Genomic DNA, 12,037 nt, shown 5'->3' on the forward strand with positions numbered 1-12,037 from the left:
GCACAGAGCACAGCAGTGTGAGGGCTGATTACTCATCTCTCCAGGGACAATACATAACACAGGCTACACAGAGCACAGAACACAGCAGTGTGAGGTCTGATTACACATCTCTCCAACGCTGACTGCAGTCAAAATGACAGATCCCTTCAATCCAACAAATCACAGGTAAGTTGTCTAATTGCACTCACGTCTCTGGAGCAGGAGGAGATTACAGACACGAGGACACCAGCACTGGGGTAGGTCTAATCTAGCAATGGCTTGGGGCCTGGTTTCCTGTTGGGCGGCACCTGGACTTCCCCTTTAAGTCGTTGTGTTCTCTAGGAATCTGCAGGCCGCAGCAGGTTTAGGTATTAATTATAGATGGGCTCCGCTCCTGATCGCTGATGTGTCCGGCAGAGCTTTTAGCGCTTGGCCGTTTCACCTGCAGAAGTCCTGGCGTCAGTCGTCTGCGGGGGGCGCACTCCACCCCATCACTCGCCTCCCCGCACCCGCTGACATCTTGGCCTGTGCTACGAGCAAACCATTAGGCTCATGTCCTGGCTGCAAATCCCTATCGATCCCTCCACCACACAATTACCTTCCTCCTCCTCGTTTATGGCCGTTCCTGGACGCAGTTAACCCTTGCTGTCACCACTTTTTGGGGGATGTATAGAGCCGCCCTGTACGCTATATAAACTCTGTTATCTACTTTGTGTGGCTGGGGAAGATCCCTTTAAGAGTATTATTTATTGCACCCACTAAACTAACGAGAAGGGGAGCCCTTCCCATGGCGTCAAATCAGGGGTGTGTAGGACAAGACTTCTGAGAGGTGTGGCTTATATCAAAAGGTGTGACTAAATATGCAAATACATAATCCATCTATAAATCCACGCATTTCGAGTCACATACAACCCCTCCCCTGCAAGTCATGTAACCGTTATGCCTGAAAGAAGATGCCCTATGACCTCTGCCCACCAGGCCACGCCCTGAAGGGACCACGCGCTTCACATTAGTAGTGGATTTTGTCACATTGGATCTTCCAAGACGTATTTTAGCTACTTCACCTAGCAAAAAGTTTCTGCTGTCCTAAAACTTTATCGGGTGTAAGTGACCTTTACCCTCAAGTCCCACAACATTCCCCAATCTGCATTGAAAGCAATGAAGGAGAGCGACCGTTGTGCGGAAGAGGCCATCCCGCTCTCGTTTTCTGTCCCGTGGTTTGCACAGTAAGGAGTGAATTCCTACGCGTTTTAAGTCTGACGGTGTCCAGGCCCCTTCTCTCCGCTCCGCTGTCACAGGACAACCCCCTAGTAAGATATTACATCATCACCTCAAGGGTCATACAGGGCCACGCCCACGCGTTTCACATCACACGACACCCAGTAATCTCCATAGAAAACAAAAGCCGAGCAAATCTATTGTCCTACAGTAGTCATCTCATTCCGGGAGAGAGGGACTGATCCGGCATTTTGATTCTTGTCTACGAGGTCGTGAAAGTGACGCGTTTCAAGTCACAAGACGACCCCTTCCCAATTCATACGGGGCCCACTTACCACTGGGAGGATGTGCACCTGTCCTGTAGGACATTGTTACACTATGACATGTAACCACTAGGGGCGCACATTGCGGTGCCCACGCGTTTCACGTCACACTTCGTCCCCTATTCGCACTAATACCAGACACAACCTGTATACTGGAGCGGCGCTGGATCCAGATTTGTCCCACCATGCTCATAGACATCTACCTGAGGGGCAGGGTCCACGCTTCCTCTACCCCCACCTCCCCTCCACTCACTTTCATTTCAATGTCAGCACCGGACTCCCATGTAGGGAGTTGCCTAATCTGGGCCCCCACCCTCCCATCCCCCATCATACGTTTTTCATGGTCGTTTGCCGCTGTTGTTGTGTTCTCTCTGAGTACAGATCATGTAGTAGATGTGTCCTGCAGTCCTATGTAACAGCACAGATAACACAGTGATATCTCTGAGTACAGATCATGTAGTAGATGTGTCCTGCAGTCCTATGTAACACCACAGATAACACAGTGATATCTCTGAGTACAGATCATGTAGTAGATGTGTCCTGCAGTCCTATGTAACACCACAGATAACACAGTGATATCTCTGAGTACAGATCATGTAGTAGATGTGTCCTGCAGTCCTATGTAACACCACAGATAACACAGTGATATCTCTGAGTACAGATCATGTAGTAGATGTGTCCTGCAGTCCTATGTAACACCACAGATAACACAGTGATATCTCTGAGTACAGATCATGTAGTAGATGTGTCCTGCAGTCCTATGTAACACTACAGATAACACAGTGATATCTCTGAGTACAGATCATGTAGTAGATGTGTCCTGCAGTCCTATGTAACACCACAGATAACACAGTGATATCTCTGAGTACAGATCATGTAGTAGATGTGTCCTGCAGTTCTATGTAACACCACAGATAACACAGTGATATCTCTGAGTACAGATCATGTAGTAGATGTGTCCTGCAGTCCTATGTAACACCACAGATAACACAGTGATATCTCTGAGTACAGATCATGTAGTAGATGTGTCCTGCAGTCCTATGTAACACCACAGATAACACAGTGATATCTCTGAGTACAGATCATGTAGTAGATGTGTCCTGCAGTCCTATGTAACACCACAGATAACACCGTGATATCTCTGAGTACAGATCATGTAGTAGATGTGTCCTGCAGTCCTATGTAACACCACAGATAACACAGTGATATCTCTGAGTACAGATCATGTAGTAGATGTGTCCTGCAGTCCTATGTAACACCACAGATAACACAGTGATATCTCTGAGTACATATCATGTAGTAGATGTGTCCTGCAGTCCTATGTAACACCACAGATAACACAGTGATATCTCTGAGTACAGATCATGTAGTAGATGTGTCCTGCAGTCCTATGTAACACCACAGATAACACAGTGATATCTGAGTACAGATCATGTAGTAGATGTATCCTGCAGTCCTATGTAACACCACAGATAACACAGTGATAGCTCTGAGTACAGATCATGTAGTAGATGTGTCCTGCAGTCCTATGTAACACCACAGATAACACAGTGATATCTCTGAGTACAGATCATGTAGTAGATGTCACCTGCAGTCCTATGTAACACCACAGATAACACAGTGATATCTCTCTGAGTACAGATCATGTAGTAGATGTGACCTGCAGTCCTATGTAACACCACAGATAACACAGTGATATCTCTGAGTACAGATCATGTAGTAGATGTGTCCTGCAGTCCTATGTAACACCACAGATAACACAGTGATATCTCTGAGTACAGATCATGTAGTAGATGTGTCCTGTAGTCCTATGTAACACCACAGATAACACAGTGATATCTCTGAGTACAGATCATGTAGTACATGTGTCCTGCAGTCCTATGTAACACCACAGATAACACAGTGATATCTCTGAGTACAGATCATGTAGTAGATGTGTCCTGCAGTCCTATGTAACACCACAGATAACACAGTGATATCTCTGAGTACAGATCATGTAGTAGATGTGTCCTGCAGTCCTATGTAACAGCACAGATAACACAGTGATATCTCTGAGTACAGATCATGTAGTAGATGTGTCCTGCAGTCCTATGTAACACCACAGATAACACAGTGATATCTCTCTGAGTACAGATCATGTAGTAGTGTCCTGCAGTCCTATGTAACAGCACAGATAACACAGTGATATCTCTGAGTACAGATCATGTAGTAGATGTGTCCTGCAGTCCTATGTAACACCACAGATAACACAGTGATATCTCTGAGTACAGATCATGTAGTAGATGTGCCCTGCAGTCCTATGTAACACCACAGATAACACAGTGATATCTCTGAGTACAGATCATGTAGTAGATGTGTCCTGCAGTCCTATGTAACACCACAGATAACACAGTGATATCTCTGAGTACAGATCATGTAGTAGATGTGTCCTGCAGTCCTATGTAACACCACAGATAACACAGTGATATCTCTGAGTACAGATCATGTAGTAGATGTGTCCTGCAGTCCTATGTAACACCACAGATAACACAGTGATATCTGAGTACAGATCATGTAGTAGATGTGTCCTGCAGTCCTATGTAACACCACAGATAACACAGTGATATCTCTGAGTACAGATCATGTAGTAGATGTAACCTGCAGTACTATGTAACACCACAGATAACACAGTGATATCTCTGAGTACAGATCATGTAGTAGATGTGTCCTGCAGTCCTATGTAACACCACAGATAACACAGTGATATCTCTGAGTACAGATCATGTAGTAGATGTGTCCTGCAGTCCTATGTAACACCACAGATAACACAGTGATATCTCTGAGTACAGATCATGTAGTAGATGTTCCTGCAGTCCTATGTAACACCACAGATAACACAGTGATATCTCTGAGTACAGATCATGTAGTAGATGTGTCCTGCAGTCCTATGTAACACCACAGATAACACAGTGATATCTCTGAGTACTGATCATGTAGTAGATGTCACCTGCAGTCCTATGTAACACCACAGATAACACAGTGATATCTCTGAGTACAGATCATGTAGTAGATGTGTCCTGCAGTCCTATGTAACAGCACAGATAACACAGTGATATCTCTGAGTACAGATCATGTAGTAGATGTGTCCTGCAGTCCTATGTAACACCACAGATAACACCGTGATATCTCTGAGTACAGATCATGTAGTAGATGTGTCCTGCAGTCCTATGTAACAGCACAGATAACACAGTGATATCTCTGAGTACAGATCATGTAGTAGATGTGTCCTGCAGTCCTATGTAACACTACAGATAACACAGTGATATCTCTGAGTACATATCATGTAGTAGATGTGTCCTGCAGTCCTATGTAACACCACAGATAACACAGTGATATCTCTGAGTACAGATCATGTAGTAGATGTGTCCTGCAGTCCTATGTAACACCACAGATAACACCGTGATATCTCTGAGTACAGATCATGTAGTAGATGTGTCCTGCAGTCCTATGTAACACCACAGATAACACAGTGATATCTCTGAGTACAGATCATGTAGTAGATGTGTCCTGCAGTCCTATGTAACACCACAGATAACACAGTGATATCTCTGAGTACATATCATGTAGTAGATGTGTCCTGCAGTCCTATGTAACACCACAGATAACACAGTGATATCTCTGAGTACAGATCATGTAGTAGATGTGTCCTGCAGTCCTATGTAACACCACAGATAACACAGTGATATCTGAGTACAGATCATGTAGTAGATGTATCCTGCAGTCCTATGTAACACCACAGATAACACAGTGATAGCTCTGAGTACAGATCATGTAGTAGATGTGTCCTGCAGTCCTATGTAACACCACAGATAACACAGTGATATCTCTGAGTACAGATCATGTAGTAGATGTCACCTGCAGTCCTATGTAACACCACAGATAACACAGTGATATCTCTCTGAGTACAGATCATGTAGTAGATGTGACCTGCAGTCCTATGTAACACCACAGATAACACAGTGATATCTCTGAGTACAGATCATGTAGTAGATGTGTCCTGCAGTCCTATGTAACACCACAGATAACACAGTGATATCTCTGAGTACAGATCATGTAGTAGATGTGTCCTGTAGTCCTATGTAACACCACAGATAACACAGTGATATCTCTGAGTACAGATCATGTAGTACATGTGTCCTGCAGTCCTATGTAACACCACAGATAACACAGTGATATCTCTGAGTACAGATCATGTAGTAGATGTGTCCTGCAGTCCTATGTAACACCACAGATAACACAGTGATATCTCTGAGTACAGATCATGTAGTAGATGTGTCCTGCAGTCCTATGTAACAGCACAGATAACACAGTGATATCTCTGAGTACAGATCATGTAGTAGATGTGTCCTGCAGTCCTATGTAACACCACAGATAACACAGTGATATCTCTCTGAGTACAGATCATGTAGTAGTGTCCTGCAGTCCTATGTAACAGCACAGATAACACAGTGATATCTCTGAGTACAGATCATGTAGTAGATGTGTCCTGCAGTCCTATGTAACACCACAGGTAACACAGTGATATCTCTGAGTACAGATCATGTAGATGTGTCCTGCAGTCCCATGTAACAGCACAGATAACACAGTGATATCTCTGAGTACAGATCATGTAGTAGATGTGTCCTGCAGTCCTATGTAACACCACAGATAACACAGTGATATCTCTGAGTACAGATCATGTAGTAGATGTTACCTGCAGTCCTATGTAACACCACAGATAACACAGTGATATCTCTGAGTACAGATCATGTAGTAGATGTGTCCTGCAGTCCTATGTAACACCACAGATAGCACAGTGATATCTCTGAGTACAGATCATGTAGTAGATGTGTCCTGCAGTCCTATGTAACACCACAGATAACACAGTGATATCTCTGAGTACAGATCATGTAGTAGATGTGTCCTGCAGTCCTATGTAACACCACAGATAACACAGTGATATCTCTGAGTACAGATCATGTAGTAGATGTGTCCTGCAGTCCTATGTAACACCACAGATAACACAGTGATATCTCTGAGTACAGATCATGTAGTAGATGTGCCCTGCAGTCCTATGTAACACCACAGATAACACAGTGATATCTCTGAGTACAGATCATGTAGTAGATGTGTCCTGCAGTCCTATGTAACACCACAGATAACACAGTGATATCTCTGAGTACAGGTCATGTAGTAGATGTGTCCTGCAGTCCTATGTAACACCACAGATAACACAGTGATATCTCTCTGAGTACAGATCATGTAGTAGTAGTGTCCTGCAGTCCTATGTAACACCACAGATAACACAGTGATATCTCTCTGAGTACAGATCATGTAGTAGATGTGTCCTGCAGTCCTATGTAACACCACAGATAACACAGTGATATCTCTGAGTACAGATCATGTAGTAGATGTGTCCTGCAGTCCTATGTAACACCACAGATAACACAGTGATATCTCTGAGTACAGATCATGTAGTAGATGTGACCTGCAGTCCTATGTAACACCACAGATAACACAGTGATATCTCTGAGTACAGATCATGTAGTAGATGTGTCCTGCAGTCCTATGTAACACCACAGATAACACAGTGATATCTCTGAGTACAGATCATGTAGTAGATGTATCCTGCAGTCCTATGTAACACCACAGATAACACAGTGATATCTCTGAGTACAGATCATGTAGTAGATGTGCCCTGCAGTCCTATGTAACACCACAGATAACACAGTGATATCTCTGAGTACAGATCATGTAGTAGATGTGTCCTGCAGTCCTATGTAACACCACAGATAACACAGTGATATCTCTGAGTACAGATCATGTAGTAGATGTGTCCTGCAGTCCTATGTAACACCACAGATAACACAGTGATATCTCTCTGAGTACAGATCATGTAGTAGATGTCACCTGCAGTCCTATGTAACACCACAGATAACACAGTGATATCTCTGAGTACAGATCATGTAGTAGATGTGTCCTGCAGTCCTATGTAACACCACAGATAACACAGTGATATCTCTGAGTACAGATCATGTAGTAGATGTGTCCTGCAGTCCTATGTAACACCACAGATAACACAGTGATATCTCTCTGAGTACAGATCATGTAGTAGATGTGTCCTGCAGTCCTATGTAACACCACAGATAACACAGTGATATCTCTGAGTACAGATCATGTAGTAGATGTGTCCTGCAGTCCCATGTAACACTGTGACTTCCGCCTGTCATCCTATGAGTGTGATTGATTAATGCAATAATTGCGTTTCGCCGCTAAGAACCCCCCCTTTTAATTAATTCTCAAGCTGAAAATAAAAACTCTTCAACTAAAGAAAAAATAATAATGATGACTGGAAAATGTGATCAAGAGTGACGGAGGAGACAGTATCCGTAACTCGGCACATTGGGGCACATTTACTAAGGGTCCGCAGCCGCGAATCCGTCGGGTTTTTCCCGAATATTTCCGCTTTGCGCTGTATTTCACGGGATTGTGGCGATCGATTTTTGGCGCAAACTTTCGCGAGACAGAAATCGAAGGCGTGGCCACCGGAAAACCCGAAGGATTCGGAAAAACCGCGGAATTTAAAAAGCCATTTGTGTCGCAAGATCAAGCACTCACATACACCAGAAAAAAGCAGGTGAACTTTGGCGGACCTCGGCGCAGCAGCGAAACATGGTGAATGTCGGCGCACGAACCTTAGTGAATCGAGGCAGAACCCGAATCAGCGTCGGGGAACCCGCCGCTGGATCGCGACTGGACCGGGTAAGTAAATGTGCCCCATTATGTGTCCCTGCTGCATACTAAGAAAGCATCTGCTACGATGGGATGTTCCCCAAGTGTCAGCGTGTCCCTGTCCTGTCCCCCAAGTGTCAGCGTGTCCCTGTCCTGTCCCCCAAGTGTCAGCTTGTCCCTGTCCTGTCCCCCAAGTGTCAGCGTGTCCCTGTCCTGTCCCCCCCAAGTGTCAGCGTGTCCCTGTCCTGTCCCCCCAAGTGTCAGCGTGTCCCTGTCCTGTCCCCCCAAGTGTCAGCGTGTCCATGTCCTGTCCCCCAAGTGTCAGCGTGTCCCTGTCCTGTCCCCCCAAGTGTCATTGTGTCCCTGTCCTGTCCCCCAAGTGTCAGCGTGTCCCTGTCCTGTCCCCCCAAGTGTCAGCGTGTCCCTGTCCTGTCCCCCCAAGTGTCAGCGTGTCCCTGTCCTGTCCCCCAAGTGTCAGCGTGTCCCTGTCCTGTCCCCCAAGTGTCAGCGTGTCCCTGTCCCCCCCAAGTGTCAGCGTGTCCCTGTCCCCCCCAAGTGTCAGCGTGTCCCTGTCCTGCCCCCCCAAGTGTCAGCGTGTCCCTGTCCTGTCCCCCCCAAGTGTCAACGTGTCCCTGTCCCCCCAAGTGTCAGCCTGTCCCTGTCCTGTCCCCCCATGTGTCAGCCTGTCCCTGTCCTGTCCCCCCATGTGTCAGCCTGTCCCTGTCCTGTCCCCCCTAAGTGTCAGCGTGTCCCTGTCCTGTCCCCCAAGTGTCAGCGTGTCCCTGTCCTGTCCCCCAAGTGTCAGCGTGTCCCTGTCCTGTCCCCCAAGTGTCAGCGTGTCCCTGTCCTGTCCCCCCAAAGTTTTAGCGTGTCCCTGTCCTGCCCCCCCCAAGTGTCAGCGTGTCCCTATCCTGTCCCCCCCAAGTGTCAGCGTGTCCCTGTCCCCCCAAGTGTCAGCTTGTCCCTGTCCTGTTCCCCCAAGTGTCAGCGTGTCCCTGTCCTGCCCCCCCAAGTGTCAGCGTGTCCCTGTCCTGTCCCCCCCGAGTGTCAGCGTGTCCCTGTCCTGTCCCCCCCGAGTGTCAGCGTGTCCCTGTCCTGTCCCCCCCGAGTGTCAGCGTGTCCCTGTCCTGTCCCCCCCGAGTGTCAGCGTGTCCCTGTCCTGTCCCCCCCGAGTGTCAGCGTGTCCCTGTCCTGTCCCCCCCGAGTGTCAGCGTGTCCCTGTCCTGTCCCCCCCCGAGTGTCAGCGTGTCCCTGTCCTGTCCCCCCCGAGTGTCAGCGTGTCCCTGTCCTGTCCCCCCCGAGTGTCAGCGTGTCCCTGTCCTGTCCCCCCCGAGTGTCAGCGTGTCCCTGTCCTGTCCCCCCCGAGTGTCAGCGTGTCCCTGTTCTGTCCCCCCCGAGTGTCAGCGTGTCCCTGTCCTGTCCCCCCCCAAGTGTCAGCGTGTCCCTGTCCCCCCCAAGTGTCAGCTTGTCCCTGTCCTGTCCCCCCCAAGTGTCAGCGTGTCCCTGTCCTGTCCCCCCCAAGTGCCAGTGTGTCCCTGTCCTGTCCCCCAAGTGTCAGCGTGTCCCTGTCCTGTCCCCCCAAGTGTCAGCGTGTCCCTGTCCTTTCCCCCCAAGTGTCAGCGTGTCCCTGTCCTGTCCCCCCCAAGTGTCAGCGTGTCCCTGTCCTGTCCCCCCCAAGTGTCAGCGTGTCCCTGTCCTGTCCCCCCCAAGTGTCAGCGTGTCCCTGTCCTGTTCCCCAAGTGTCAGCGTGTCCCTGTCCTGCTCCCCAAGTGTCAGCGTGTCCCTGTCCTGTCCCCCCAAGTGTCAGCGTGTCCCTGTCCTGTTCCCCAAGTGTCAGCGTGTCCCTGTCCTGTTCCCCAAGTGTCAGCGTGTCCCTGTCCTGTCCCCCCCAAGTGTCAGCGTGTCCCTGTCCTGTCCCCCCCAAGTGTCAGCGTGTCCCTGTCCTGTCCCCCCCAAGTTTCAGCGCTTCCCTGTCCTGTTCCCCAAGTGTCAGCGTGTCCCTGTCCTGTCCCCCCAAGTGTCAGCGTGTCCCTGTCCTGTCCCCCCAAGTGTCAGCGTGTCCCTGTCCTGTTCCCCAAGTGTCAGCGTGTCCCTGTCCTGTTCCCCAAGTGTCAGCGTGTCCCTGTCCTGTCCCCAAGTGTCAGCGTGTCCCTGTCCTGTCCCCCCAAGTGTCACCGTGTCCCTGTCCTGTCCCCCCAAGTGTCATCGTGTCCCTGTCCTGTCCCCCAAGTGTCAGCGTGTCCCTGTCCTGTCCCCCCAAGTGTCAGCGTGTCCCTGTCCTGTTCCCCAAGTGTCAGCGTGTCCCTGTCCTGTTCCCCAAGTGTCAGCGTGTCCCTGTCCTGTCCCCAAGTGTCAGCGTGTCCCTGTCCTGTCCCCCCAAGTGTCACCGTGTCCCTGTCCTGTCCCCCCAAGTGTCACCGTGTCCCTGTCCTGTCCCCCCAAGTGTCAGCGTGTCCCTGTCCTGTTCCCCAAGTGTCAGCGTGTCCCTGTCCTGTTCCCCAAGTGTCAGCGTGTCCCTGTCCTGTCCCCCCCAAGTGTCAGCGTGTCCCTGTCCTGTCCCCCCCAAGTGTCAGCGTGTCCCTGTCCTGTCCCCCCCAAGTGTCAGCGTGTCCCTGTCCTGTCCCCCCCAAGTGTCAGCGCTTCCCTGTCCTGTTCCCCAAGTGTCAGCGTGTCCCTGTCCTGTCCCCCCAAGTGTCAGCGTGTCCCTGTCCTGTCCCCCCAAGTGTCAGCGTGTCCCTGTCCTGTTCCCCAAGTGTCAGCGTGTCCCTGTCCTGTTCCCCAAGTGTCAGCGTGTCCCTGTCCTGTCCCCAAGTGTCAGCGTGTCCCTGTCCTGTCCCCCCAAGTGTCACCGTGTCCCTGTCCTGTCCCCCCAAGTGTCATCGTGTCCCTGTCCTGTCCCCCAAGTGTCAGCGTGTCCCTGTCCTGTCCCCCAAGTGTCAGTGTGTCCCTGTCCTGTCCCCCAAGTGTCAGTGTGTCCCTGTCCTGTCCCCCAAGTGTCAGCGTGTCCCTGTCCTGTCCCCCAAGTGTCAGCGTGTCCCTGTCCTGTCCCCCAAGTGTCAGCGTGTCCCTGTCCCCCCAAGTGTCAGCGTGTCCCTGTCCTGTCCCAGTCCCCCAAGTGTCAGCGTGTCCCTGTCCTGTCCCAGTCCCCCAAGTGTCAGCGTGTCCCTGTCCTGTCCCCCCAAGTGTCAGCGTGTCCCTGTCCTGTACCCCAAGTGTCAGCGTGTCCCTGTCCTGTCCCCCCCGAGTGTCAGCGTGTCCCTGTCCTGTCCCCCCCGAGTGTCAACGTGTCCCTGTCCTGTCCCCCCCGAGTGTCAGCGTGTCCCTGTCCCCCAAGTGTCAGCGTGTCCCTGTCCTGTCCCCCAAGTGTCAGCGTGTCCCTGTCCTGTCCCCCAAGTGTCAGTGTGTCCCTGTCCTGTCCCCCAAGTGTCAGTGTGTCCCTGTCCTGTCCCCCAAGTGTCAGCGTGTCCCTGTCCTGTCCCCCAAGTGTCAGCGTGTCCCTGTCCTGTCCCCCAAGTGTCAGCGTGTCCCTGTCCCCCCAAGTGTCAGCGTGTCCCTGTCCTGTCCCAGTCCCCCAAGTGTCAGCGTGTCCCTGTCCTGTCCCAGTCCCCCAAGTGTCAGCGTGTCCCTGTCCTGTCCCCCCAAGTGTCAGCGTGTCCCTGTCCTGTACCCCAAGTGTCAGCGTGTCCCTGTCCTGTCCCCCCCCCGAGTGTCAGCGTGTCCCTGTCCTGTCCCCCCCGAGTGTCAACGTGTCCCTGTCCTGTCCCCCC

Source organism: Engystomops pustulosus, chromosome 9 (assembly GCF_040894005.1).
Source record: "Engystomops pustulosus chromosome 9, aEngPut4.maternal, whole genome shotgun sequence".
In the NCBI taxonomy this organism is placed as follows: Eukaryota; Metazoa; Chordata; class Amphibia; order Anura; family Leptodactylidae; genus Engystomops; species Engystomops pustulosus.